We start from the raw sequence: 19,298 nt of genomic DNA on the forward strand, positions 1-19,298 counted from the left end.
AAAATGAGTAGTTCACTTTTATACCACTGCTTTTTACTTCCATAATTTTAAATTTTTGAATTAGTCCTGTGAGACCAACTGGTGGATGAAAAAAGTAGTGTATTTATAAGATGGATTTAAAGAGACACCTAAAACACCTGAAGCATATTCTGCACTGGCCTTTGCAGCTAGCAGTACTGTCACTTATGTTATGTTAGTGAATTTTGTAGCAGTGCTGGGTTTTATGTATGTACTTGAGTAGACTAGAATGAAATAATTTCAGTGATCAGACTCTTTTTGTTATGAGTTTTCCTGCTTTCCTTTGACATGCCTTGTCATTGTTGGTTATTTTTTTTAAAGCACAATAATTTTGTTAGTTTTTATCCAAATTAATCATCTTTCCAGTTCCTTTGACTATGAAAGCAAAGTGTTGGATTTTCATAATAGATGCAAACAAATCTGGAGAAAGCAAATACTTTGGAATAAAGCCTAATTATTATGGCTTCATCTTGCAAATAAAAGATGTGATTTAAACTTGTCATTCAATGATGGCACAAAAGCTGCACTCTGAGAAAGTGCTTAGATTTCAGGGCTTTTGGGGAAGAAGGTTCCCCTTCCTTTTGGTCTTAGGGATAAACTGACTGATGATGCTAGTTTTAAAACACGCAGCTGCTGAGCCCACCCTTAGAATCACAGAATTCTAGAATAGCTTTGGGTTGGAAGGGACCTTTTTAAAATGTGTGTGCAGATAGGGATTTTTTTGCAGTGTTGTCATGCAGTTTATGAATTCCTCATGGCAGTGGCTGGGAAGCAGACACTGAGGTATGTGTCTCTCTGACAAGGAGGCAACAATTCCAGGAAAAGACACTATTGACTCTAATGCTTTACCAGGAAAAGAAGAAGTTTCCAGAAATCTCTTAGACACGCGGGACAAAACCAATTTTCTCAGACCAGATAGGCAAACTCTGATTTCATTTGGCTCTGGCTTCATTTTAGGCACTTGGTGTCCTGCTCTTAATTGCTGATATGGTAGTTTATGATTTGTAGCTAGAAATCAGCTACTGATGAGAAAGCAACTGTTGTATGGCAGTGTTTTTCTGTTATTGTTAAAAGAATTTTAACACCTTCCTCTGCTTCTGATACTAATTCAGACTAATTAAATCAATTAAACTTTGCAGCTTGTGATAATGTTTCGAAGGATTTAATTTGATTCTCTCCTATTTGTTTTGAAGTTATGTTGTCACTACTGATGACTTCTTGCATTGGTTTCAGTTAAAGAACTTTAAACATTCAGCTAAGATCTTGAACATGTGGTGAAGATCTTAATAGTTACACCATTCAACCCAGCTTTTTAAGTGCTGTGTTTTGAGAATAATTTATTTTCTTTCTAAAGAAAAGCAAAGAAAATTCTTGCTTTTCCTTTAATTTGATGTCCTTTTTTTGTTCCATTTGAGTAGATCAGCTCTGCTCTATTTCTTCAACTGACCCAAATGAAAGATCTTAATATGGTATTGAATGCAAGGAGGTAGGTGTGAGAGGGAATTAAAAGATTATTAGCATACAGCAAGTCACTGGAACTGAAGATACTTTGCAACCATTTCCTTGATTGTCCCTTTGGGAAAGAATCGTATCTGTTTACCTAGCGTGTTCTTAGCTCAGACCTCTTAGGATTTAGAGGATATTGAAAACAGCAATGTGTGGAGACCAGATATATGCTAGAAGGATAAGGATGCCTGCGTTTTGCCATGGGAAGTGGAATTATATCTCAATCCTGTGCACAACAAGCTATTTATCATGCTCAGAAAACAGCAGTAGGTAGCAAACTTGAAATCTTTGCAGCTAGGAGACTTTTTATATATCTCAAAACCCTTTTTCTTGTGAAGAAAGGATTCTCACCTTCACGTCATGTTGCATTGCGGTTTATTGTGGAGTGCTGCAGTGATTTCTTATTTTAACTTGTTGCATTTTATCTATTATTTTGATGTGTCAAATCATACAATACAGGTCTGAACTTGTAAGTTTCTCTTTCCTTTAGGCTGTTTAAGGTGATTTCACATTTGTTATGAAATTGCTGGTTCTTTTAGGGAAAAGGCATCTAGCCCTATTGGGGATCCAGTGATTTTAAAAAACTTTAAAATAGATCAGCTAAATGGAGTGTGGATGGGGGACAGGGCTGAGGCTTCTGGGCAGTCAGATAAGAAGATACTGGACTCCATTCTGACTTTAAATGAAGAGATTCTGATTTTTAATGCCTATGAAGAGACTCTGACATAAAGTATGTCTCTCAGACAAAGGTGTTTAGAAATAATGTTGCTATGGGGATTTTTGGGCTCTTGAAGAAGATCCCAGGAGAGAGATCTTCTCCCATGGACTAGTTTAGTCTACTGTGCAGGAATTCAGTGCAAACTTCTGGGGAATGGGCTTAAATCTGGCTCGGTGTATGATGCCACATAAGTTCAGAGCTGCTAAAAAAGGTACTACAAGAAAGATACTACAAAGCAGATACTACAAGACCACTTAAAATAATGTTGTCAATATGTTTAAAGGCAAATATTTTATTCCACTAGAAGAATTGGTTCTAAATAAAATAATAATAACAATATAATAATCATTATTAATAATATTAATCCTTGCTAATGATGTAGAAGACGTCATGAAATAAGTAATAAATTTACTTTTTATACAGGCTGAAAATTGTTTCCGTTATCCTATGTCTTTCCATGCTACAAAGGAACTGGCTTTGTGCATGCAAAGGTTTTAGCTATTTTTAGTAATAGTATGCATTCAGTAATAACACAATTAGTGCATGTTTTTATTAATAATTTTCCTGCAGGAGACTCTAGTTACAGTTATGTGACAGAGCTAGTTTTTAGGATTAAATTTTACTGTCTCCATCCCTAGAACTGGTTATAGCTGTGCTGATAGATAATTATTTTCTAACAACTTTTTAATGGAGGCACTGGTAGCTCTATTGGAAGTGAGTAAAAGAAAGAGAGATGGGTCCTTTTTTCTCCTAACACTTCTCTTGGCCAACCCAAGATACAGGAAGACTTTTTAGACAATACAAAATTCAATTCTGGCAAGTAAAGAAAATTCCCTTTTGTTTTGATTCATCCATAGTTTGTTATTCTCTTCATCACTCTTTTTAATCATTGATTTTTTTTATAATATGGGTTTCAACAAAACACCTAATTGTTTCCCAGGAAGATGATTATTTTTTAGTGTTACCTAATGATTTTGTGAACATTTTAAATTTCTGTGTCTGTGTGTGCATATGGTTTTATAGTTTTTTGTGATTTTTTTCTCTCTTTTTTTAAAAAAGGTGTGCTTTGTACTCCAGTAACTTCATTCTTTCCATATAGCTTAACTTTTGACAACTGCAGAAATGACATTCCAAGAATGAAGGGAAAAGCAAATCTAGTTGGATTTTGACAAGAATGGACCAACGAATAGCAAAAATAATTTACTTTCTTCCGACATAAATGTGTCAATTTTTGGAAAGTATTTGACTGCTTCCAAAGCTAGACTGGTATTAAAAGCTTTACAATAACCTGACTTTCACTTAGAATAAAAATGAACTTTTATTCTAGGTTTGCCAAAACAGTTCTTTCTTTCTAGCTCTTTTTTTAATGAAAGGTTGTACACTATTTTTACAGTTGGTATTAATTTTTCATTTGAAAACAGTTTTCTGTTCAATATGAGATGTTTCCCTGTGTGAGATGAATTTTTTTTAACCTTTCCTTTTCCATTTCCTTCCTGGGGAATTTTTCACAAGCAGCAAAAAATTATTAAATGCACATTTTCATGTCAAAGTTGGACTAATTTGCTGTAATGAGAACAGCTCTGCTTCCGAAATCTAAGACTGAAAAAACAAAGACTTCTTAGCTCTTCCAAATTTGTTTCATAAATGCATTGGAAGATCAAGGTCTGTTTGTCATGTTTTCTGCTTCCACCTAAACTGTTTGGAAAGAGAATGCTGCTGTGGATTCTCTACCGAAATATTTATACAGATGGATATTTCACCGTCTAAAATGCTTCAGCTGCATATTTCTCTATATTCCTTCATCCTGATTTTGAGCTGTAATTTCATATTTAATTATAAAGACTGTAAATTAGGTTCATCATGGGCCAAATTATATTTTATTTACTTGAACTAATGTAAAGATCATGATTTTTAAATAGGTATAAGGCTGCAGAATATTTTGAAATATATCTGCAGTGTATGTTTTAACATAGTGTTGGTACACATACCTAAACAATTCTACAATAAATTCAGATGTAAAAATCCCACTTACATGTCTAAGATTTATATTGTAATGCTGAAACCTTCTGCATTAAGGAGGTTTAAGTTTGGTCAAATTCCAAGAAGGTAGTTCTGCCCTTTTTGTCACTTTTGCTCTTATAAGTTTGCATAGAATTAGATCAACAAATACAATAATCAGTTTTATCAGAACAGAAAGAAATGTTGGATTTAGTGAGCTGAATGTGTTACTTTGCTTCATCTTTAAACTGTATGAGCTACAGAGAGAAGAAAGCTGGGGAAAAGCAGAGGTGGGTCAGTGTAAAATAGGAATTTCCTATTTTTCAGCACTCAGATAGGTTTAAAATGATGCTGAAATTACAACCTTATCCTTGAATGCTTTTTACTGCTCTTGTGCTTTAACTCCAGCCATTCACCAAGCCCTAAGCAGCTGTTCACCCACTCCCCCACCAGCAGGAGTGGGGAGAGAATCAGAAGGGCAAAAACTGGAAAACTTATAGGTTGAGATAAAAACAGTTAAATAGGGAAAGCAAATCCATGCACACAAAGCAAAACAAGGAATTCATTCACTGCCTCCTATGATTGGGCAGGTGTTCAACCATTTCCAGGAGAGTATGGCCCTTTTGTGTGTAATGGTGTCTTGGGAAGAAAAACACCATCACTCCAAATGTCACTCCCCTTCATTACTTCTTCCCCACTTTATACACTGAACATGATGAGACATGGTCTGGAATATCCCTTTGGTCAGTTTGAGTCCCCTGCCCTGGCTGTGTTTCCTCTCAACCTCCCATGCACTCCCAGCTTCCTTGACAGCGTGGCAGCACAAAAAACCAGAACAGGGCTTGGCTCTCTGTAAACCCTGCTCAGAAATAACAAAGAAGTCTCCACATTATTGCTGTTGTATTCAGCACAAATCCAAAAAACACAGCCCCATATTAGCCACCGGGAAGAAGATTAAGCCTGCCCCTGCCAAAACATATGGTAATATATGTTACCCATATTCCAGAATTGTGTTTTTATTTGACCACTTATGCTGGAATCATGATGCAATAGGGAATGTACCTTCATTGCCCAGAATATTTATGTTTCTTGAAAAAATATGACTGTGTGTAGATAGTATCAACAGAGAGATTATCAGAGACTGGTTTAGAGTGATATGGGTAATGGTGATAAAATCTTCTATGGTAAATGAATTCAGATTTTTCTTATTGTTTTTAATGGAAAGTTTCTTCTCTTTCTTTCTTTGTTTGCCTGGGTTTTTTCTTTTGTTTGTTTCTGTTGTTGTTATAATGCTATTTTGCTGAGGTGTCCTGCCATTTGCTGAAAGACAGCCAGGAATCCATGCAGCCATGACAGACCATCACCACCAGGAGTGTGAAGTGCTGGCAATATCCACAAGCATTGAGCGGAAATCTTGGAAATCTCTTGATATGACTGCCCAGCACATTTGATTACTTCTTACACTCCCACTCCACAATCAACCTCAATTTTCTTCTTTTTTGTTTTTTCTTCTCTTCAGTAGTAGCTTATACTAAAATTTCCCCTTTAATAAATGCCCTGAAAGCCCCTGGAGGAACTTTAAGTCTGTCCTGAAAGGGAGAGGAGAGCCTAACGTGTTGTAAGGCCAAGAGGCTGTAAAGGAGCTCTCGACAGGCAGGCATGGCTGGTGCACAGACTGCTGTACCAGCTGTCAAGTTACAGTTCTGACTTCCACATTTAAGGCACTGTATCCTTACTCACAGCCCTTTTTTCAACAATTCATTCTCTTGGGAGAGATTTTCCAGCTTTCCCAAAATGTCATGATCAGTGGAACTTGACTGCTGCTCCTGTAACTGCTGCCAGGCAGCTGACCACTGACCTTCTGGCTTCCTGTGCATCTGTTGTTGGTCAGAAAGATCAATCTAAGCATGTGGAGAACCTTACTGAATGTACTTTATCTAGCATTAATTAGCTCCTTCCAGTACAACTAATCAAATACACACACATGCACAAGTGCTCTTTACTACTAATTTTAATTAACATGTTTATGAGTGCTAGGCCAAGGAATTTCTGTTATTAATTAGTGGAAGTGCATCTTTCGTGAATGCTGCTGTGTGTCTGCAAAAAAGAAAGGAAATTGTACAAGGAGAGAGCATTCATGAATAAAATCTAGGTAAACTGTGTATTAAGACACCAAATCAAAGTTTTTTTTCAAATTTGATCTGTGACGAATTTACCTTACATACAGAAAAATATCCTTCTGATTATGGACTAAATGACTATACACAATAGTGAGAGATATTTATTGGATGAATACATAGCTGAAAGAAAACTCTTTTCACAAAAATGGTTTTATGAATCTTGATTCTTCCTGGGTAAGTGGAATAACTTTTGGTCTGATTGCCCAGTGTTGCTGATGCTGGTCAGGCCACCTGAAATCACAGTGGCTAAGCTGAATGGACAATGGATTGTGGAGTTCTGCTGGGTAAGACCCTGCTTCAAACTGTTCCCCGTTTCTCAGCTTTCAACTGCTGCTGTCTTGTTTCTTTGGGCACTTTAAATTAAAAAAAAAAAAAAAAAAAAAAAAAAGCAGCTGGTACATCAGGGTGTCTTGCTATGTTTTATATTGAGGAGAACAGCAAAGTGTTATAAGAAGCAAATACTGTCCTTTAGATTTCATAAATTGCCCTCAACAGTCTGTGACATTTTCTGTGACTATCAATTGCAATGCACAATAGCGTATCAAAAGGCACATGGTGCCTTGAGTAATTTACTTGTGTTCTGTCCTGTGAAATCTATGTTCAGAATATTGTCTTATCCCTAGGGAAAAAGGGGAGAGGACAGGGAAGAATCCCTGCAAGGAAATATTATTACCTCTACTTGCAGCTCACCAGAGGTTTTCTGTTTGTTTGGGTTGGTTTTTCAAAAAACTAATCTGCCCTTAATCTTAAGACTATAAGAATGGATTTCACAAGTCATAATTTGTATACATAACCCACCATCTATTTAAATATCTTATTTAGTCTTTTATCCAACTTCCTTTTTTTCCTTAGTTTTAAATCTCTCAATGTAAATGGAAGAATTTGAGCCTTTATATAATAGTGCTTGTATGCTTGTTTTCTTCCATTTTTTAAACAATCTTGAAGAGTTTCCTTTGTATTTATGACTGATTCTCATATGAAGAGGTTAAATATTCAGAGAAAGATGTAGAAAATATAGTCATGTGGTTTTGGGTTTTTTTGGTTGGTTGGTTTTTTCCCAAGGGATTGATTTTTATTGTGAAATAATCCTTCTCTTTTTCTTCCACATATATCAGGGCTTACCTCTAATCTTAGAATCCAAAGCCTCTAAAATTGCTTTAGATTTATTTTTTAATTTTCTTTTTCAGATTGGCATGGCTTTCTAACTTCTGATTCAATATTACTTATACTGTTGTTTTAACCTTAAACATCTGAGAAAAATGAGTTATATTCAGAGTAAAACTTATTCCTAAATATATATATATATTGACATTACTTTTATCCTCTGAATTGGTTCCTTTGACCTTATTTGCAAATTTTGTTACTGTTACTGGGTAATGTGGAAGGAAGGAGAAGCTGTGTTAGGTGAAAAGGTAGATAACTGATATTTTTGTGATGTTTATTGTGTACCATAATAATGTGGGAATGAGCCTAGTTAAAACCACAGCGTTTTAATGGATACAAGTTAAGAAGGAATCTCCGAATGAAATCCAAGTTTTTCATCCTAAAAACTATAGCAGCACACATGCCCATAGGTTTCCTGTTGTCTTAGATGCAGCAAACTCATCTTAGTCCCTTGTACTTTCCTCCTTGGTTCTGCCTTAGCTGAAACAGAAACACCTTTCTGTTTCTTATCAAGAACGTGCACTAAATTACCTGTTCAAACTAAAGAATTTTCTCTCGTCCCCACTTTTGTGGGTTTTTTTCTCTTCTCTCTCAAGAAATACATGAGCATCCCTGAATACTGAGGATCAGCTCAGAGCTAGAGTTTACATAATTCTTTACAACTTGTGGGCAGAACTGCAGCAGCGCTATACCCAGTGCTGTCCAGGTGTATGGTGTCCCTTATTGAGCAAGACAATGTATTGTCTACCCAGCTTTGGCCAGGCTTTCCAACATAAAGGATTCTATGACTCTATGAAATAGTACTAAACTCCACTAGGTGTGCTGCTGCATGGTTTTGACATCTTTTCCTTTGATGTAACCATTTACAATTATGAGTTAAACCATGTCTGCTTGATATTTTCTGAAAATATATTTTTTTGTTTGGTTGGGTTTTTTTTGGGGGGTTGTTTGTTGTTTTTTGTTTGTGGTTTTGTTTGTTTGTTTATTTGTTTGTTTGTTTTGGGGGTTTTTGGGGATTTTTTCTGGGGGGGGATTTGTAGATTAGTTTAGAGAGACAGTCCCAGTGATGTAAAATGCCTGCCAACAGAAAAACTGATTATATCCTGAATGATCCTAACTTCAAACACAAGGAAGCCTGTTAAGAAAAGGGCTGAAGAAACGGAAGATTTTGAGTATTTAGTTCAGCTTTGTCCTAGTAAACCTTGTAAAAAAATCTCAGAAGTTTCTTCACCTCTTTGAGAAGCTTCTAAGTAATCTCAAACTTTTCTTGGTTTCTGGAATTACTTTGCTAAACTGACATTTCTTCTAGAAATTTAAGTTCTTGTATGTTTGCCCAGCATCATGAATGAGCAAGATAGAACAGACAAGCAAACACAAAAATGTGAAACAGAAAGTGTCTCACTTTGTGTTCTGTTTCCTGAGTTGATATATAAATTATCTACCTCTTTTGCATGGCCATAAAGCTAGGAAAAAAAAAAAAAAGTTTAAATGACACACTCATAGGATATTACACTGAATAATCTTTGAGTAAGATAGCTTTACAAAAAAGTCATTAAATTTTTGGAGCATTGTCTCTTCCATTCTGTCTATATTCTTACATTCATGTCAGTGTTTTAAATTTTTTATAATGATGTGGACTTTACCTCTAGGAGAGATGATAATCTAATCAATAACCTGATCAATATACTGTGCTGCCTTTGTAAGAAGGAAGAAACAACCAACTTGCCTAGTTAAAGCCAGTAGCCAGTGTTAGCCAACATCAATTTCTGACTTGTTTTTATGAGGGATTTCTCTGCTAATTAGAGGGAGGTGAGGAAAAACGTTGAAAAATCCTTTTCTGTGTCTTTGAAAATAGTTTTTTATGGGTCTTGGTACTGAGATTTTTTTTTTTTCCATTAGGTCAAAATGATTCTTATATTTATTTTAAAAATCATCTTTGTTAATTCTGATTTTCTTCACAGCTAGTTTCTGATATTTTAACAGCCTCTACAATTTTGTGCCAGGATTTCCTTACCTATCTTCAGTCATATGCCAGAGAGAGCTTAAAGTGCTTCCCTTGAAAACCTGGGATTGGTGGGTGGTTTGGAGTTGATTAGATGAATCTACCCACCTGATAAATTCTCTTATGAAATTTGGCTTACAGAAAAATATGCAGGTGCTAATGATGGGGAAGATATGTAAGCCTCTTATTTAGTTTTCATGGTTTCTTAGCAGTTTGTTACCTGCATTTTGGCAAATAGCTTCCATCCTCTCTGGCTCTTCTTGCCAGCCCTTTTTCTGGCTCATGTAGTCAAACCTGTGAGCTCAGACAGGGGCTGCTCTTTCTCCCCCCTAATCGTTCTGCTTTGAAACCATCTGTCTAATGAATTATTGTAGTGCTTTTGTATCATGAGGAGAGTAAGTGTGAAGCTGGTAACTTGCTATCCTTGGATGTTGTCCAATAACTTCCTCAAAATAGGTCTAGCCCTTGCTGAATGGATTTTTCTCACCTTGTCACACATGCTTTTACTGTTGTGTTACTTAGGTTAAGCAGATGCTGTGTCTACATGGTGACAGCATGTGCAGCTTTCAAACTTGCTCGCTATCTTTCAGATCACTAAATTAATATCTCTTTTATTCAACTTTCTAATGTTTCTCACTCTGCAAAAGGCATTTTTTTTCTAGCTAGCAATAATTAGATACCTTGTTAATGTGCTCAGTGTATTTACTCATTATTAGGGTTTAATCCCGAAGTGACAATACTGTCTCTGCTGATAAGCAGGATGAAATCCCCATAGATTTCTACTGCATCAGCTTTCCTAATAATTTTAAAGCAATTGCTCTGAAGATTTCTGAGTTTGAGTCCCATAAAATACACCATTCCCTGACTTCTTTTTCCCTTTAAAGCGTGAGGATTTTAACTTCCTTTTACAATCTTAGGCATCACTGTCTTGCCCACTCTGTATCCAGTTTACACTGTGGGATGGTACCTGGAAAGTTTCCAGTTTCCTTGGTCAGCCACAGGGTATGCCAGGGTAGTGAGAATGAATGTGCTGCTGGTCCCCAGAGACACTGTAGTACCATCTGTGAAGAAATGTTATGGAAGAGGTTGATTTAAGTTCTGCTTTGGTTGGACAGACAAGAAAAAGTACCTGTCAATATTTGTAAAGGTAGAAAAGACCAAAGGCATAGAGCAGACTTCTGAAATTCTTTACAGGCAAAGGTAAGAATTTGGTTAGTTTCATGTTAGAGAAAGTTCCCAAAGGGTACTGGAAATTTAATATAATGGAGCTTTACCATTAACCAGCATGTGAATACAGGAGATCAGAATCACAGAATCATTATTGTTGGAAATAACCGTCAAGTCCAAGTTTTAACCTATCACCACCTTATCAACTAAAGTATAGCACTGAGTGCCACATCCAGTGGTTTCTTGAACACCTCCAGAGCCTGTGTCTCCACCACCACCCTGGGCAGCTATTCCAAAGTTTAACAACCCTTTCCACCTTTATTTACATCTGCAGTAATCACTTTTAAATGTCTATGTATGTCTATCCGGTAGTAAATGTGCCAAGACACTGATGTTTGTATTAACTCAATTTTTCCGGAATTCAAAAAAGAACTTGGAGACATTTTAGTGTTAAATATAAAGATTTTTGAATAGGCTTCAGAAAGGAAGATTTATATAGATATTATCTAAATTACTTTGATGTCTTTGTAAAATTTACACTTTAAATACATAATACTGCATATCACTGGGCTGCTAATATATTTGTTTCTTTCAAAACTTGATTCCAATTTATTTTTAGGTACATGGAGTTGTTGAGGCTGAATGTTCTTTTTGCATCTAAATGCAATTTTTCTAAAAATGCTAGAGAGTAAAATTTCAAATAAATGTAATTTAAATGATATAAAAATATTAAAATGAGAATAAAGAAGTTAAAGGTGAAAGTATGCCACCTGTTAATTCTATTCAAAATTTGCTAAGCAGACTTCCAGGTTTTCAGACCTGCTACACAGGTTTTCAGACCTTCAAAAAGTACTCCTTAGAGTCCCTTAAATGTGAAAGCTTTCAAAACATTCATTAATTTGCTCTCTAAATCATGCCTGTTATCTATAAACAGAGCCTCGTGGTAAGATGTTTGACCTCTCTTTTTTTGTTAACCCTGCATAGCCTGAATTTTGTTCAATTTTTGATAAAAGTTACTAATATGAAGTGATGATTTTTGGAACTCTGGAAAAAGTGCTTAGTTTAGTAATATGTTTAATGTCATAAAATGCAGTGAGATGTATGCATCACATACTCTCAAGAGCATTTTGAAAATAGGGTTTATCAAAAAAATGTTCTCCATAAGGTTCTGTAAATTTAGTGTTGTTTTCTTTGTTTTTAGTGATTAATACCAAATATGCCAATCATTTCAGTATGAAAACTTCAGAGGTGTTTATAGTGAAAACAAGGTATTTTTCTACCCAAAGCACCTCGAGATTAACTTACTGACATGTGTTGTTACATGGGTGATGATTATCTGTAAGGTCTTCTTCCTCTTTTCATATTTTAACTAAATACTGTGTATTTAGTTAAAATACAAGGGAGACATACAAGCAGAATTGTCGCATTAAAATATGAATTTAGCAGTTATGAAACGCATTATAATTTTTAAACCTTGCATCATTAGTGTTAAATTACTTCAAAGGCTTGTATTCATGGGTAGAACATCATCCATCTGAAAGGAACAATTAGTGTGAAGAGATTCACAGTTATGGAGTACCAAGGTTTAATGAACTTTAACATTTTCTCTAAATGCTTTAAAGGTGTTAAACAAGGTTCATAACACTAAAAACTTGATAGAAAAGAAAAAAACTATAATTTGAGGGAGGTGCAAATTAACCATCAAAGTGATATTTTTTAAAATTAATGTAAAGTAAGAAGGAATATTAAGATTTTTTCTTTATCCAAGAATCAAATTTGAATCTGTCCCTGGACTTGTAAGGAAAAAAAAAAGAAAATTGTTTTGATAGCAAGACTTTCTCTCAGCTTCACACTTCATTTTAACCCAGAACAGAATCCTCAGCGTTTCTTCTAAGAGGTAATGGCATAGGAAAGGGAGGCAATATAAGTAGTGAAGGGCAGTAAAGCCCTTTCTACGCTGTCTTGGCAATTTTCAGACAGGTTTCCCTAGACAGAATTGCTGTTTTCAAGTTGGCCCACTGAGCTTTAGAGCATCTTAGATTTGAGTTTGTGGTGTATAAGATAGGAAATATGAGAGTCAATATCAATTAATTATTCCTTTTTCTGATATTGATATACATTTTTTTGATGAAAGAATGAAGCAATAAAAGCTTGTACTGCAGGCCATGAAATTTACTGAGAAGTTAATTTACCTGGTAAAATGTTGCTTATGGTAGGTTTCTTCCTCCTGAAAGTTGGAGTTCCTCTGTTTAACCTATTTTCCTCAAATATTTTTTCAATTCTAGCTGCAGAAAAGCTAATTGCCAAGTCTATTTAAAACATGCTCTTCATACTGGCGGTAAACCAATGTTCAACCAAAGTCTGGAATGCTCTCACAATGCACACTGGAATGCTCTTCTGTTTTGCTTAGTTGTTTTTTGGTTTTTTGGTTTTTTTAATGCTACAGTAAATATTTTGGTTTTGTAAGCCAGGAGACTAGAAGAGGTAGAAAATATGTGAGATTCACTCCCTAACTCATACTTCGTGATTACTCAAATAATGATGAACAACCATTTACCTTCTTGTCTTGCTATGAAGTTCAAGGTCAAGATATGCTGATATTACACTTTCTAGGGAACTTGGAGAACTAGAAAGTCATGGGCAATTAATGACTTTGAGAAGATGAAAGAACTGCGGATATTGCTGGAAATTCTTCCAACAGAAGCTCTTACAAGGATACTTAGAGTGACATGTAATATATCATTTTTAGTAAAAGAACATTCCGTCCTGGCTGCCTGAGAAAGCCATGAGAAAATGCTGAAGAGAAACATGCTGATGAGAGAGAAGTCAACCTCAAATCTATATTCAGCAGATCTGATTCATTTTCAACCCCAAAACATTTGAGTGTCAAATAACAAACCTATCCCTAAATTCGTTTCCAGTGTTCCTATGGTTACACAAAGTTTGTTATGGTTTCTCCAGAGGAAAATTTCAAAGTAAAATTTTGACCAGAGATTTGCTGTTCTACAGAAGGTGAGTACTGCTATTCTGTGCTGAATTACAAATTTAGCAAATGTTCTCTGATGGATTACAAGAGTGAATGATAAAGCAAATTGCTCTATATGAAACTTGCGCTATTCATAAAAAGCAACATTTCAGCAAGGTGATTGATCTTCCTGTGACATAGTTTTGGAGAAGGAGACAATGTTTGTCATGGTATTGTCACTATGCTTGAACTCTATGATTTCTTTTGGCTGCTCACTCAGTAAAATGTTTGTCATAATCAAGAACAGGATATCTTCCGGCAACTATACACAATGCATAACCTTGCAACATATTAAAAGATTATTTTCAAGCAACATGTGTGTGTGTATATATATATATATATATATAAGCAGATGTATATTATTAAAAATCAGTTGGATATCTTTAATTTGTGCAAAAGACTTGCTTATATTCTTGGAGACTCACTGGTAGATTAAAAGTGTTTCATTTTCTACTTTCATTACTTTATCCTATTTGCAATTGATAAACGAAAAAAGTGAAGAATAGTGGAAAAGTTAAAAGGAGTCAGACAGGAGAAAGGAAAAATTTAATCCCTCAGACACTCATTTAACTGTTTGCTAATCAACAATACACAAGGTTAATACTGTCAGTGTTTATTTCAGAAATATGTAGCATTTTGAAATAGAATATGTGCTGTGTCTCAGTGGAAGTGTGAAGATTTGGGCTGATGGACAGCTCAAACCTCTATATTTACAACTTCCTGACCTTTGGATCTGTTTGTGGGTTTTGAACTCAGCAAAGAATCCTGTGCTCATGCTCAATATTGAGAAGTTCTACTGTGCTTCAGAGATCTTGCATAACTGGAGCTGGGCGTGAGATGAAAATGTAATTTTTACCACTCTTACCACACACAGTTTACCACTAAGAAGTCTTTTTTTTTTTTTTTTTTCAACATAGAAAGGGCAGGAGAATTCATCTAGTTTAGTCAGTAAATCTAGTGGTTTCTTAGAAAGCAACCTTCATGACCTAGTGCAGCTGGCAAGTTATTTTGCTATGCACCTCTCTTAGACAGCACTGACTCATAGAGACTAAAACTTATTAAAAAGCCCTTTGATTTTGAGAAATCCTTGGTTTAGAACAAATACTTCTTTTAGAAAAAATTTTAAAGGTTTCATAGTTTTTGCTTTGAAAATAGAAAACAGTTCTAGTGACTCCTTTATAATAATTTTTTTTAATTGAAATTAAATATGAAAATAATGAAAGAAGAATTATTGAATTTAATTGAAATTCAAATTTAGGTTTAAAAATAAATTTGGCTTATCGCAGAATGGGGGTTTTTAAGCTTCAGACTCTTTCACTTTCTGGAGCATAGTTTCCTTCTCTAACCCCTCTGTGCCATCCTTTATACCTCTAATTTTATATTATTTCTATTGTTTTAAAATTTCGAAGTATACTGGTTTCCAAGTTTTCTTTGTGAGTGTCTCTGATGCTTAAGTACTGACAAAGGCCTTAGAGGAACTAACGAGGGAGAAGCCCACCCATAGCAGGATAATTCTATTTCTGAGTCTCCAAGTTCACACTGTTAAATTACATGGGATTTTCCCCATCTTTTGCCTTTTTGTTAACGAGACCAGACAAAGTAGGAAACTTAGGTAAATGGTAAACTTTTACTGAGATGTTGACTCTGCTAAAGACTTGAAAATCAGAAATTAGTGTAAGTCAGAGAAAATTATCAATAACACCACCTGCAACTGCTATGGACAATACCCTAATTCCACACTGTTGATGAACCTTCTGTTTTTCTGATTTTCCCTGACTTTTTTTTTTTTTTTTTTTTTTACATTTGCTGTTTGCATTCTCATTTCTTCTAAGAAAATGTTCTTCCTCCATAAATTCCCTGGAAAAAAATCCTGAAAAAAAATAAATCAATGTCACAACTTTCATTGATACCACAGCTGAACTTGTCCAGGATTTTTTGAAATTTCCTAGCATTTTTTAACTTCAGCCTATTTGTCTATCAGAATGATCTATTTCTCATGTTGTGTATTTCAGAATGATCATCTCATGCTTGGGCTTGGATTCCAGTCTTGGGGTCATTTACTGTGTCATGGAAAGCTTCCATCTTTCTTAACAGTATTTCAAAAATCTGTAGATTTTTATTCTTCAGCCACTGAAATACTTTATGCAAAATAACTTTATGAAAAATCAAATGTATGTGAGTATTTATTTAACATTATTCTGAAATTTTACTGTTAATATCTTTGTCCATGTCTGACTCTGAGAACTCCAGGAAATTCATATGGAAAACAGAGCTTTTTTTCCTCTCAACATCACAATGTTGCAGTCCTTTCTCTGCACCAGAGCTGTGGAACTGAGGAGTTGCTCTTGGGGTGAGTAGGGCTATGCAGGTGCTTAAGTGTACCTCCTGGCCTAAGCACATGAAACTTCATCAGACCATCAGACTATTTATATCAAACCACCACATGTACAATACACATGCACCCAGACTTTACTAGACACTTTTAATTCAACTGCATCATGTTGTCATATAAAGTATGAAGTGGTGTAGGTCATTCTACACCCTGACTGATGATAGCAGCTGCAGTGACTGTCCTTCACATTTCTGTCACTGTGCAGAAGTGGACTGCTGACCACAGCAGCTGAGTCATGAGGACCTGCTGTCTGCAGAGCACTGCATTTTGTTGGGTCTTAGAATGTCCCAGTGCGTGAGATGTCTAAGTGGTTATCAGGGCCAATGGTGGAGTTCATCATATCAAAGTTCCCTCCTCCATTGTTCCCTTGGAAGAGGTCTCATGAGGAGTAGCTAAAGGAGCTGGGGTCTTTTAGCCTGGAGAAAAGGAGGCTCAGGGAAGACCTTATCATCCTCTACAGCCACATAAAAGGAGACTGTAGCAAGGTGGGGCTGGTACCTTCTCCCAGGGAACAAGTGACAGGCTAGGAGGAGATAACTTGGATATTAGGAAAAACTCCTGAACTAAAAGATTGACCAGGCATTGGAACAAGCTGCTCAGGGAAGTGGTAGAATCATCATTCCTGGAAGTGTTTAAAGAACATGTTGGTGTACCACTTAGAGACATGGTTTAGTGGTGAATACAGCAGTGTTAGATTAACGAGTGTACTGAATGATCTTACAGGCCTTTTCCAACCTAAACAATACTATGATTCTAAGAGGATCTCTGTTTGTTCTTTTTTCTTTTTAAAGCAGCCACAGGAGGTTTAAATGTAGCTTGGGACGCTGGTAGGAAGAGAAAGGGAACATTGATAAAGGAGAAGGTCATTTGTATAAAATCTTTGGCCTCTAATCAACCTTAACTTTATACCTAGAACTTTGTTTATGGATCCTGGCTATATTCAGGATCACAAAGCTGAAAGCAAAGCTGGTTTATTTAGCCTTAGGGGCTTTTGTGCCCTCATGCTACTTACAAGCCAGTCACGATTTGGCCCATAAATTGCTCAGTGCTTTGCACTTTCAGAGGAATGATTAAGAGCACTCTGTCTACGAATAGGCTATTTGTACTTCACAGTCATCAGCAAAACACTGTTAATAGATGCTGTAGTGTTTGGCTTTGACTTGCCCTTTGCAAAGTTCACACAGTCTGCCATCTGAATCATAGACAGCAGATGCACTGAGGTCTGAACTCACTGCTAGTTGCCAAAACTGAAAAGATATTAAACATAGGGCAAAAACACAGACATACCTGACACTGCTGAGAGTAGGCCATGTCGTTTAGATTTTCTTCTCAACCATTATCTTTTTGTACATGACATTTGAGGGGGAGCTATTATGTGACTATGTTTTTTTTTTAAAAAATGGGTCAAGCAATGTTCATGAGCATGTTCTGTACCTTCTATCAAATGCTTTTTGTCAAACTGATAAATATCAAATATTGATTTGTGTTGTTTTCTTGGCACTCCTCTTGAATTTGTCAAGTTTAATGGATCTTCCCCATGACACTTTATTTATCATGGAATCCATAGTAATTTTCAAGTGAAATGACAGCTCTTATGATTGAATGGGAACTTCAGCATTAGTCTGGATGAAATTTGCCTGCTATTGATTAAAGTCAGGTGTCTCTATAATTATGGAAGTGATCTATCATCCTTTTTTCTTTTAATAATGTGTCAATAGTAATCTCAAAGAATAGTCTGTTCATCCTGTGTGTTAGAAAGGTTTATAACTCAGCACTGGGGATTGAATTTATACAGCTTGATATTGGTGTATGTTGCCACTTTACCACTTTGATACTGGCACCTCTTGGCTCAAGGTTAATAAATACTTTTAAGGAAATTACAGGAAAGGATATTGTAGTCTTATTCAATGGAAATCCTCCAGGAACTAAAGGCTGCCTTTGGTGCTGCTTAGCAGCCAGATCACAGTCTTCATGGTCAAACTAAATAACCAGGATGAACTCCTTCACATACTGAGAAATAAACTCCAGGCATTCCTAGCTTATAATTTTCAATATTATATTTCCAAATTATATTTATTTTCCAATATTATTAGGGGTGAAATATTTTTCTAAAGATTCACTTTTTAAACTGAAAGTCTTTTTTTCTGACAACTGTCCCATAAAGGGTATATTTAATAAACTCCAATGTCAAGGCAATTACTTTAAGCATACTAAACTAACTTAATTCTGAAATGGCCCAAAGTGGTATAATATTGGTATTTTTGGGAAGACTTGCAAGAAGGGATCTATTTCTTGTAAGGAAATGTTATATTGTTTAGGATTTCATACTGGCATGTAGTTTCCCCCTCAGGATGTGTGTGTATTTGTGAGTTTGAGTGTGTGTGGTTTCATTCCTTCCTGCAGCTCTTTTTAATTGTTGGGAATATTTAGTATAACTTACTATGCTTAAATTTTGGAGGCCTATATTTGTAGAAGTTTTCTTTTTAGAGGGAGCACTATCACTATTATTTACTTTAAATATATACCCAAAGTATACAGTGAAGTTATATAGTGTCTAAGTAAACACTTATCTTGCATTTTGATACTCTGAAAGAGTAAACACTAATGTAACTCAGATAAACTCAGAAAAGCTTGCTCAGGTACACATCACCCTAAAATTATAAACCTTTTTTTTACTGTTCCATGGTTGAAAATGCCCTTTTAAAACAGCCATAGTATAGTTGTCTTTTGAGCATTCAGAACAAGAATCTAATTTTCTGTGTTGGCCAGTGGAAAAGTAAAGCATTTTCTGTTAAAAGGTCTATTTTGGGACTTGTCCTGGCATTACAATAGCAGTCAAAATTGAGCACTAGAAAAAGAAGGATTTTGATACAGATTGATGCGTTCAGTGCTTTCTTCCTACTATGAGATGTGCTGACAGCTGAATGATTTATGATGCCTCATAAATAACAGGCACTTTTGCTACTTTAAAAAAAAAAAGTTAAAATAAGTAAATTGTTGAGTGAGAAACAGATCCTGTCTAGAAAGATGAGGGAAGTACCATTCAGAAACTACTCAACTTTCATTTACAGTCAAGCTTCCTTCTTGGTCCTTGCATACCTTTTGCACTGACACTCAAACCCTGACTG

This window comes from Zosterops lateralis, assembly GCF_965231275.1.
Source record: "Zosterops lateralis genome assembly, chromosome: 1".
NCBI lineage: Eukaryota > Metazoa > Chordata > Aves > Passeriformes > Zosteropidae > Zosterops > Zosterops lateralis.